Here is an 11,307-nt window from a genome sequence, read left to right as displayed (position 1 = left end):
GTAGTCCTTGAATGGCTCTCCCCATCTTTGCTTCCTCAACCTCACCTCCTGGAGTAATTTTTCAAAATACCCCCTCGGCAGGAAGTATGCTTGGAAGCTACGCGCAAATGCGTCCCATGTCTGCCACTGCCTGTTGTTGGCTACAAACCACATGAGCGCCCGACCCATTAGCAGCTCAGGCATGCCTCGCGGAATTAGATTCAATTCCAACCCGCACATGTCGGCTGACCACTCGATCTGTTCCAGGAACTCGAGTGGTTTCGCCGTTCCGTCGAACCGAAACGACCACTCCCTGACCTGCTTGGCGACGTGGGCAAAACTCGAACTGGGCGGTCTCGTGGTTTGTTCATCGATCCTCCCCTGCTCTCCCTTCTTCCAATCCCTGTGGGTTTCTCGCGCTCCCTTGCTCCGGCTGTGCTGGCCTGGTTGGCCTCTCCCCACTCTCTGCCCGCGGTCGGCTAGGCGACCGGCTTTTCACCGGGACCGCCAGGCTCGCGATGAGCTCCTCTTGGGTCTCGGACGGCCGTCTCCACAGCGTTACTTGCTCCGCACTCTCCGGCAGCGTCAGGCGCTCGTATGGATCCGCCCCGTCCTCCATCTGGGCCGCGGTCACGACTCCTCCCGCCTTCATCTCCCAGGCCTCGAGCGCGTCCGCATACTCCGGTTCCTCTCCGTGTTTCTCTATCCACTCCTTGAAGATTCGGCGCATCTCGGTCAGCGTGCCTTTCAATCGAAGACCGCACGCACTGGACCAAGTCCTCTTTCCTCAATGAATGAACCCATCGTCGGCTCCTCATTTTTATGCCCTCGCGATACCAAACTCAATACCGCCCTTCCCAAATGCACTTTGTCTTTTGCTTGTCGAGAGGCCCCACGTTGGGCGCCAGTTGTAAAGATCCGTTCTTTTCCCGTCTGATGCAGCTGGGCTGTCTCAGCGGTCGGTAGGCTCGCTGCAACAATATTTGTATGTTGCCCCGACGACAAGTAAGAAGGCACGGGTTGGGTCTTGTACTGGTACGCTAATATGCTTTATTGGTATCTTAAGTCTATCTTACGCTGTTCCGACTCCGGTGCGGGTTCTCCTCGTGGTTCTCCTCTGTGGTTCGATGAGCGTGTCGCTCCCTGGGCCCCCCACGGCGTCGCCGAGCGTGGCACCGCCGGCTCTACTGACTGGGGCTAGCGATTCTTGGCACGTGGCCCAAATCCGCCTCTCAGTCAGGCGCCTGACGCGTTCGCTCTCACTCGACTCACTTGGCTTTGCGGCCCGAGGGTGCCTCACTCCTGGTGGGATGCGCGTCAAGCGTGGCACAGTTGGTTCAAGGGATTGGGGTCTTTGGCTCTTGGCTGCACGCTCGAGTCCGCCTCTCAATCCTCACACAACGTGTTCGCTTTCTAACGCTTTTTATACCCGATACTCAAAATGAGTATTGGGGTATATTAGATTTGTGGTAAAAGTGGATGTGTGTAACGTCCAGAAGGAATCGTTTCCGTCCCCATAAAGTATATATATTCTTGATCAGCATCAATAGCCGAGTCGATTGAGCCCTGTCTGTCTGTCCGTCTGTCCGTCCGTCCGTCCGTCCGTCCGTCCGTCCCCTTCAGCGCCTAGTGCTCAAAGACTATAAGAGCTAGAGCAACGATGTTTTGGATCCAGACTTCTGTGATATGTCACTGCTACAAAAATATTTCAAAACTTCGCCCCGCCCACTTCCGCCCCCGCAAAGGACGAAAATCTGGGGCATCCACAAATCTCAGAGACTATTAAAGCTAGAGTAACCAAATTTGGTATCCGCACTTCTGTTAGATCTCACTATAAAACGTATATCTCAGAATTTCGCCCCACCCCCTTCCGCCCCCACAAAGAACGAAAATCTGTTGCATCCAAAATATTGCACATTCGAGAAAACTAAAAACGCAGAATCATAGATAATGACTATATCTATCAGATTGCTGAATCTGGATCAGATCGGATCATTTTTGTAGCCAAAAGGAAGAAATCAATTTTCAGTGGCTACGCAGCGCCCGACGTCACGCTCAGACTGATTTTCTGTCTCTCTCGCACGCGCTCTTTGTCGTGTGGTTCAATATTAGCGGCGTCTGCCGCAGGAGAGCCATACTGACTTAGTTTCGGGTATAACTGTAGAGTTGCGGTGTCCGCAGCAACTCACAGCGTTCCACCTCGTTATACCCGATACTCAAAATGAGTATTGGGGTATATTAGATTTGTGGTAAAAGTGGATGTGTGTAACGTCCAGAAGGAATCGTTTCCGACCCCATAAAGTATATATATTCTTGATCAGCATCAATAGCCGAGTCGATTGAGCCCTGTCTGTCTGTCCGTCTGTCCGTCCGTCCGTCCGTCCGTCCGTCCGTCCGTCCGTCCGTCCCCTTCAGCGCCTAGTGCTCAAAGACTATAAGAGCTAGAGCAACGATGTTTTGGATCCAGACATCTGTGATATGTCACTGCTACAAAAATATTTCAAAACTTTGCTCCGCCCACTTCCGCCCCCACAAAGGACGAAAATCTGTGGCATCCACATTTTTAAAGATACGATAAAACCAAAAACGCAGAATCGTAGAGGATGACTATATGTTTTAGAGTGTAAAATCTCAACCAGATCGTATAATTATTATAGCCAGAATCAAGAAAACAATTTCATTCTTTCTCGCTCTGTCTCTCTCTAACACACAGGTTTCATGGTCGGCTTTGCCAATTGCAAAATATGAGTTCAAGGATCTCAGAACCTATAAGAGCCAGAGCAACCAAATTTGGTATCCACACTCCTGTGATATCGGACCTTGACCGTTTCGTGTCCAAATTTCGCCACACCCCCTTCCGCCCCCGCAAAGGACGAAAATCTGGGGTACCCACAAATCTCAGAGACTATTAAAGCTAGAGTAACCAAATTTGGTATCCGCACTTCTGTTAGATCTCACTATAAAACTTATATCTCAGAATTTCGCCCCACCCCCTTCCGCCCCCACAAAGAACGAAAATCTGTTGCATCCAAAATATTGCACATTCGAGAAAACTAAAAACGCAGAATCATAAATAATGGCTATATCTATCAGATTGCTGAATCTGGATCAGATCGGATCATTTTTGTAGCCAAAAGCAAGAAATCAATTTGCAGTGGCCACGCAGCGCCCGACGTCACGCTCAGACTGATTTTCTGACTCTCTCGCACGCACTCTTTGTCGTGTGGTTCAATATTAGCGGCGTCTGCCGCAGGAGAGCCATACTGACTTAGTATCGGGTATAACTGTAGAGTTGCGGTGTCCGCAGCAACTCACAACGTTCCACCTCGTTATACCCGATACTCAAAATGAGTATTGGGGTATATTAGATTTGTGGTAGAAATGGATGTGTGTAACGTCCAGAAGGAATCGTTTCCGACCCCATAAAGTATATATATTCTTGATCAGCATCAATAGCCGAGTCGATTGAGCCCTGTCTGTCTGTCCGTCTGTCCGTCCGTCCGTCCGTCCGTCCGTCCGTCCGTCCGTCCGTCCGTCCGTCCCCTTCAGCGCCTAGTGCTCAAAGACTATAAGAGCTAGAGCAACGATGTTTTGGATCCAGACATCTGTGATATGTCACTGCTACAAAAATATTTCAAAACTTTGCTCCGCCCACTTCCGCCCCCACAAAGGACGAAAATCTGTGGCATCCACATTTTTAAAGATACGATAAAACCAAAAACGCAGAATCGTAGAGGATGACTATATGTTTTAGAGTGTAAAATCTCAACCAGATCGTATAATTATTATAATCAGAATCAAGAAAACAATTTCATTCTTTCTCGATCTGTCTCTCCCTAACACACAGGTTTCATGGTCGGCTTTGCCAATTGCAAAATATGAGTTCAAGGATCTCAGAACCTATAAGAGCCAGAGAAACCAAATTTGGTATCCACACTCCTGTGATATCGGACCTTGACCGTTTCGTGTCCAAATTTCGCCACACCCCCTTCCGCCCCCGCAAAGGACGAAAATCTGGGGTATCCACAAATCTCAGAGACTATTAAAGCTAGAGTAACCAAATTTGGTATCCGCACTTCTGTTAGATCTCACTATAAAACTTATATCTCAGAATTTCGCCCCACCCCCTTCCGCCCCCACAAAGAACGAAAATCTGTTTCATCCAAAATATTGCACATTCGAGAAAACTAAAAACGCAGAATCATAAATAATGGCTATATCTATCAGATTGCTGAATCTGGATCAGATCGGATCATTTTTGTAGCCAAAAGCAAGAAATCAATTTGCAGTGGCCACGCAGCGCCCGACGTCACGCTCAGACTGATTTTCTGTCTCTCTCGCACGCACTCTTTGTCGTGTGGTTCAATATTAGCGGCGTCTGCCGCAGGAGAGCCATACTGACTTAGTATCGGGTATAACTGTAGAGTTGCGGTGTACGCAGCAACTCACAACGTTCCCCTCGTTTTTCCCTTCGCTTGGTCTCACTCTGGTCGCTCACTGTTCACTTCACTCGTGCTAGCTCCGTTTCCTGACTGTCGCGACTGATGCTCTGCTTGACGCCACCCCCGCCGCCACCGCCTCCGCCGGCGCTGCCAGCTCCACCGCTGCCGCTGGTCGCTTTCGTTGTACCGCCGTGGGGATTACTGCTGCTACTGCGACGTCGCTGGCCGCTGCGTCCGCCGCTCCTTTGATCGCTCCCTGCAGCAGCTCCCGCTCCTGCTCCTGTGGGTGGGCTCTGGCGTGCAGCGGCGGCGGCGGCAGCGGCAGCGGCAGCAGACGACGTCGTTGGTTTGGAGGACGACGTTGTGGCTTCTCGGGACACTCGCGCACTAACACACTTGCACTGGCACTGGCACTGGTAATCGCTTTCGCAGTGGCAGGACTCGATGTGCCGCAAGCGTTGCACTTGGCTGGCTCTGCACTTGTTTCACTTTTCCGGCTGTTCACTTTTCCTTTTTCCGCCTGGCAAAGCCCTTCTTTGTATTTATTCGATATTATTGCCACTTTTCACCGTTATCAGCACTTTTGCTGGTGATTATTAGTTTGTGGCTGAAGCTACTGTCGATGCCGAGATCGGGATCTTTGTGCATTTTGGAGTGGCAATACGAATGCAACAACAACTACCGAGCTATGGTGCTGCGTTAGTAGGTCGAATAATGCTGCGTTCGGCGGCTAAATATAACGTTTGGCTTTGGCGCTACACTCGTTACTCGTTTTTTATGTGGCCAATTCACAAAATGTACATTTTTGACACCTTTCACACACACCCACGGGCTTTACGCTCACGCTCGCACACACTGTCCCGTTTTTCTCTTTGCTTTTTCGCTTTTCGAACACCTCTCCTCTTGTCTCCTCTCCACTCCACTCCTCTTCTCTTCACACCACTCCACCGTCACGGCAGCAATTCGGGAGCGTTGCCCGTTGTTTTTGTTTTTAGTGGTAAACCATAGAGATTTTTTTTTTGGTAATGTAGGTTAGCTCCATATCCTATTTTCTTGATTCCTGCTTGACTTGACGGATGCTTGCGGGGGATTTTCCTGCTGCATTCATCAGCAGCAGCAGCAGCACTGGCACGGGCCACAGGGAGCCGCCATCGGCAGGAGGTATTCCGGGCTAGGTATTGAGGAGAAAAGAAGAGTAGAGAAGAAGAATGGAAAAGAAAGTAACTGAAAACAAGAACAAGTAAAAGAAAAAAATACCAAAAAATAAGGGGTGTTTTAAGAAAAAAAAAAACATGGTCTTACCTTGCAGCAGAGGAACAGCGGGGAATCGGTGGAGCTTGAATGAAGGCGGTGGAAGGCGTCAAAGCGGGAGGAAAACTTACCCGAAGCATCCAGATGGCAGGCGGAAAGCAGGAGCCCCAGCGAAGGGTAGTAGGGAAAACCAGACGCGCACAAGGTAAACAAAGAAAACACCCGGCATCGCGAAAAAATAGTAGCTGAGTATAGCAGAAAACATAACGAATAAAAAAACGAGGGGGAACGTTGTGAGTTGCTGCGGACACCGCAGCTCTACAGTTATACCCGATACTAAGTCAGTATGGCTCTCCTCCGGCAGACGCCGCTAATATTAAACGACACGACAAAGAGTGCGTGCGAGAGAGACAGAAAATCAGTCTGAGCGTGACGTCGGGCGCTGCGCGGCCACTGCAAATTGATTTCTTGCTTTTGGCTACAAAAATGATCCGATCTGATCCAGATTCAGCAGTCTGATAGATATGGTCGTTATCTATGATTCTGCGTTTTTAGTTTTCTCGAATGTGCAATATTGTGGATGCAACAGATTTTCGTCCTTTGTGGGGGCGGAAGGGGGTGGGGCGAAATTTTGAGATAAACGTTTTATAGTGAGATCTAACAGAAGTGCGGATACTAAATTTGGTTACTTTAGCGTTAATAGTCTTTGAGATTTGTGAATATCCCCAGATTTTCGTCCTTTGCGTGGGCGGAAGGGGGTGTGGCGAAATTTTGAAACAAACTCGTCTCGGTCCAATATATTAGGAGTGTGGATACCAAATTTGGTTGCTCTAGCTTTTGTAGTCTCTGAGATCTAGGCGCTAATGTTTTACTCTAAGCAAAGCCGCCTATGCTACGTGTGTGTTAGAGAGAGACAGGGCGAGAAAAAATCAAATTGTTTTCTTGATGCTGGCTATAATAATAATACGATCCAATTCAGATTCTGCAGTCTAAAAGATATGGTCATTCTCTACGATTCTGCGTTTTTGATTTTCTCATATCTTTAAAATTGTAGAAGCCACAGATTTTTGTCCTTTGTGGGGGCGGAAGTGGGCGGGGCGAAGTTTTGAAATGTTTTTGTAGCAGTGACATATCACAGATGTCTGGATCCAAAACATCGTTGCTCTAGCTCTTATAGTCTTTGAGCACTAGGCGCTAATAGGGACGGACAGACGGACAGACGGACGGACGGACAGACGGACAGACAGACATGGCTCAATCGACTCGGCTATTGATGCTGATCAAGAATATATATACTTTATGGTGTCGGAAACGATTCCTTCTGGTAGTTACACACATCCACTTTTACCACAAATCTAATATACCCCAATACTCATTTTGAGTATCGGGTATAAAAATTGAAAAAGCAAAGAGAGAAATTTTCAACACACACACAGTTCAGTTCTGTTGGTGAGAAGAGGCAGTAAAACTGTGTGCCGTTATATCCTCGCATCGGGTTCGTGTGTATGTGTGAGTGTGCACGGAGTACATATGTAATAGGGCCATGAAGTTTTATTAAAAACCGGAGCAGAGACAAGGAAGGGTAAAGGCAGGAATATCGGGAATCCATTCCGCCCCTTCCGAATGCACCCATATTGGTATTGAAAACGGGCAGAAGGCAGTGAAAAATGTTTCATGCGAAAACTGTGCCCATGTGGGCCATGTTGATGGGATACACCCAGTTGGTAAAGTGCAGCTGCTGCGGATGAATGCAGCAGGAAAATCCCCCGCAAGCATCCGTCAAGTCAAGCAGGAATCAAGAAAATAGGATATGGAGCTAACCTACATTACCAAAAAAAAAATCTCTATGGTTTACCACTAAAAACAAAAACAACGGGCAACGCTCCCGAATTGCTGCCGTGACGGTGGAGTGGTGTGAAGAGAAGAGGAGTGGAGTGGAGAGGAGACGAGAGGAGAGGTGTTCGAAAAGCGAAAAAGCAAAGAGAAAAACGGGCCAGTGTGTGCGAGCGTGAGCGTAAAGCCCGTGGGTGTGTGTGAAAGGTATAAAAAATTTACATTTTGTGAATTGGCCACATAAAAAACGAGTAACGAGTGTAGCGCCAAAGCCAAACGTTATATTTAGCCGCCGAACGCAGCATTATTCGACCTACTAACGCAGCACCATAGCTCGGTAGTTGTTGTTGCATTCGCATTGCCACTCCAAAATGCACAAAGATCCCGATCTCGGCATCGACAGTAGCTTCAGCCACAAACTAATAATCACCAGCAAAAGTGCTGATAACGGTGAAAAGTGGCAATAATATCGAATAAATTAATACAAAGAAGGGCTTTGCCAGGCGGAAAAAGGAAAAGTGAATAGCCGGAAAAGTGAAACAAGTGCAGAGCCATCCAAGTGCAACGCTTGCGGCACATCGAGTCAAAGGAGCGGCGGACGCAGCGGCCAGCGACGTCGCAGTAGCAGCAGTAATCCCCACGGCGGCACAACGAAAGCGACCAGCGGCAGCGGTGGAGCTGGCAGCGCTGGCGGAGTCGGTGGCGGCGGGGGCGGCGTCAAGCAGAGCGTCAGTGGCGACAGTCAGCAAACGGAGCTAGCAAGAGTGAAGTGAACAGTGAGCGACCAGAGTGAGACCAAGCGAAGGGAAAAAAAAGCGTTAGAAAGCGAACACGTTGTGTGAGGATTGAGAGGCGGACTCGAGCGTGCAGCCAAGAGCCAAAGACCCCAATCCCTTGAACCAACGGTGCCACGCTTGACGCGCATCCCACCAGGAGTGAGGCACCCTCGGGCCGCAAAGCCAAGTGAGTCGAGTGAGAGCGAACGCGTCAGGCGCCTGACTGAGAGGCGGATTTGGGCCACGTGCCAAGAATCGCTAGCCCCAGTCAGTAGAGCCGGCGGTGCCACGCTCGGCGACGCCGTGGGGGGCCCAGGGAGCGACACGCTCATCGAACCACTGAGGAGAACCACGAGGAGAACCCGCACCGGAGTCGGAATAGCGTAAGATAGACTTAAGATACCAATAAAGCATATTAGCATACCAGTACAAAACCCAACCCGTGCCTTCTTACTTGTCGTCGGGGCAACATACAAATATTGTTGCAGCGAGCCTACCGACCGCTGAGACAGCCCAGCTGCATCAGACGGGAAAAGAACGGATCGTTACAACTGGCGCCCAACGTGGGGCCTCTCGACAAGCAAAAGACAAAGTGCATTTGGGAAGGGCGGTATTCAGTTTGGTATCGCGAGGGCATAAAAATGAGGAGCCGACGATGGGTTCATTCATTGAGGAAAGAGGACTTGGTCCAGTGCGCGCGGGCGAGCGGTCTTCGATTGGAAGGCACGCTGACCGCAATGCGCCGAATCTTCAAGGAGTGGATAGAGAAACACGGAGAGGAACCGGAGTATGCGGACGCGCTCGAGGCCTGGGAGATGAAGGCGGGAGGAGCCGTGACCGCGGCCCAGATGGAGGACGGGGCGAATCCATACGAGCGCCTGACGCTGCCGGCGAGTGCGGAGCAAGGAACGCTGTGGAGACGGCCGTCCGAGACCCAAGAGGAGCTCATCGCGAGCCTGGCGGTCCCGGTGAAAAGCCGGTCGCCTAGCCGACCGCGGGCAGAGAGGGGGGAGAGGCCAACCAGGCCAGCACAGCCGGAGCAAGGGAGCGCGAGAAACCCACAGGGATTGGAAGAAGGGAGAGCAGGGGAGGATCGTCGACGGGGACTCGATGAACAAACCACGAGCCCGCCCAGTTCGAGTTTTGCCCACGTCGCCAAGCAGGTCAGGGAGTGGTCGTTTCGGTTCGACGGAACGGCGAAACCACTCGAGTTCCTGGAACAGATCGAGTGGTCAGCCGACATGTGCGGGTTGGAGTTGAATCTAATTCCGCGAGCCATGCCTGAGCTGCTAAAGGGTCGGGCGCTCATGTGGTTTGTAGCCAACAACAGGCAGTGGCAGACATGGGACGCATTTGCGCGTAGCTTCCAGGCATACTTCCTGCCGAGGGGGTATTTTGAAAAATTACTCCAGGAGGTGAGGTTGAGGAAGCAAAGATGGGGAGAGCCATTCAAGGACTACATGGTGGAGATGCAGACCCTCATGCGGCCACTAAAATGCACGCCCGAAGAGCAGTTGGAGCTCATTAGAGACAACAGCATGCCCGATCTGAGGGTGTTCATCCGGCCACATAGGTGCAGAGACCTGGATCACATGATGACGCTGGCCGACGAGTTTGAGGCTCTGGAGAGGGAGCCCCGTCCTCCATCTGGGCCGCGGTCACGGCTCCTCCCGCCTTCATCTCCCAGGCCTCGAGCACGTCCGCATACTCCAGTTTCTCTCCGTGTTTCTCTATCCACTCCTTGAAGATTAGGCGCATCTCGGTCAGCGTGCCTTCCAATCGAAGACCGCACGCCCGCGCGCACTGGACCAAGTCCTCTTTCCTCAATGAATGAACCCATCGTCGGGCTGGAGTTCCAACGGGAGTGTCCGGCGAATAAAGCAAAAGCAAACAATCCGTTCGCTCGTTCGGCAGTAACGGAGATAAGTCGCCGCTGCCAGGGCGAAACGACAGCCAGCTCTGATTCGACAAGGGAAAAAAGGCCGGTCCCTACGCGGCGGGACGACCAAGCGAACACGAACATGGAGGCTGGGTTCGTGAAAAACCCAGCCCAGGCGTGTCGACGATGTGGAAGTGACCGCCATTGGGCACAAGCATGCGATGGCCGACCTATAACATTCTGCTGGAGGTGCGGCAAGGTAGGAGCCCCGACATGGCAGTGCTACCAGAAAGCGGGAAACGCCCCGCGACCCAAGCCGCGGAGTGCCGTGCCAAGGTCGCAAGACGAAGCCCCCCAAAGCTCATAGGAGAACTCACGGAGGAGAATGTCCAGCTGTCGGCGGTGGTGAGGATCGCGGGCAGCAACTGGAAAGCAACGGTCGATACCGGGGCGACAAGCAGTTTTATCAGCTGCGAGGCGGCGAGTAGACTGAGGGAAGAGGGGCGACAGAAAGAGACGAGGAAGCTGGTGCGGCTGGCTGACGGACGCAGCCGGGAAATCAATTCCCAGATCGAGGTGGAGCTGGCCTTCGGGGACAAGATCGTTACAATCCCGCTTCTCGTGTTGCCCGGAGTAATAGATGAGCTGGTCCTGGGATGGGATTTCCCCGCCGCGGTCGGAGCAGAGGTGACCTGTGCGGGACACAGGATTGTGATCCCGGCGAGAGGCCACCGCCAGGGGCGGTTGGAGGAGAAGCTGTCAGTGGCGGTGGTAGCGAACACGGGAAGGTCTGTCGAGCCCGCATCCGACGGAACGCGAGCGGAGGAAGGATCGGTTGAAAACTTCCTGGCAAAGGAGTTGGAAGAGTTCCGAGAACTGAAGGGAGTGTCGAACATAGCTACACACACGATCACTATGAGTGATGCACAGCCGGTCAAACAGCGCTACTATCCCAAAAATCCCAAGATGCAAGCCGAAATCAACCAACAGGTTGACGAGCTGCTGGAAAGAGGGTGTATTGAGCCATCGAAGAGCCCGTACAGTTCACGCATCGTGATGGTCAAAAAGAAGACGGGAAAGTGGAGATTATGCGTGGACTTCAGACAGATAAACGCGAAGTCCATCAAGGATGCGTACCCCATGCCAA

This window comes from Drosophila miranda (assembly GCF_003369915.1).
Source record: "Drosophila miranda strain MSH22 chromosome Y unlocalized genomic scaffold, D.miranda_PacBio2.1 Contig_Y3_pilon, whole genome shotgun sequence".
Taxonomy (NCBI): domain Eukaryota; kingdom Metazoa; phylum Arthropoda; class Insecta; order Diptera; family Drosophilidae; genus Drosophila; species Drosophila miranda.
Note: the sequence above shows the minus strand (reverse complement) of the source record.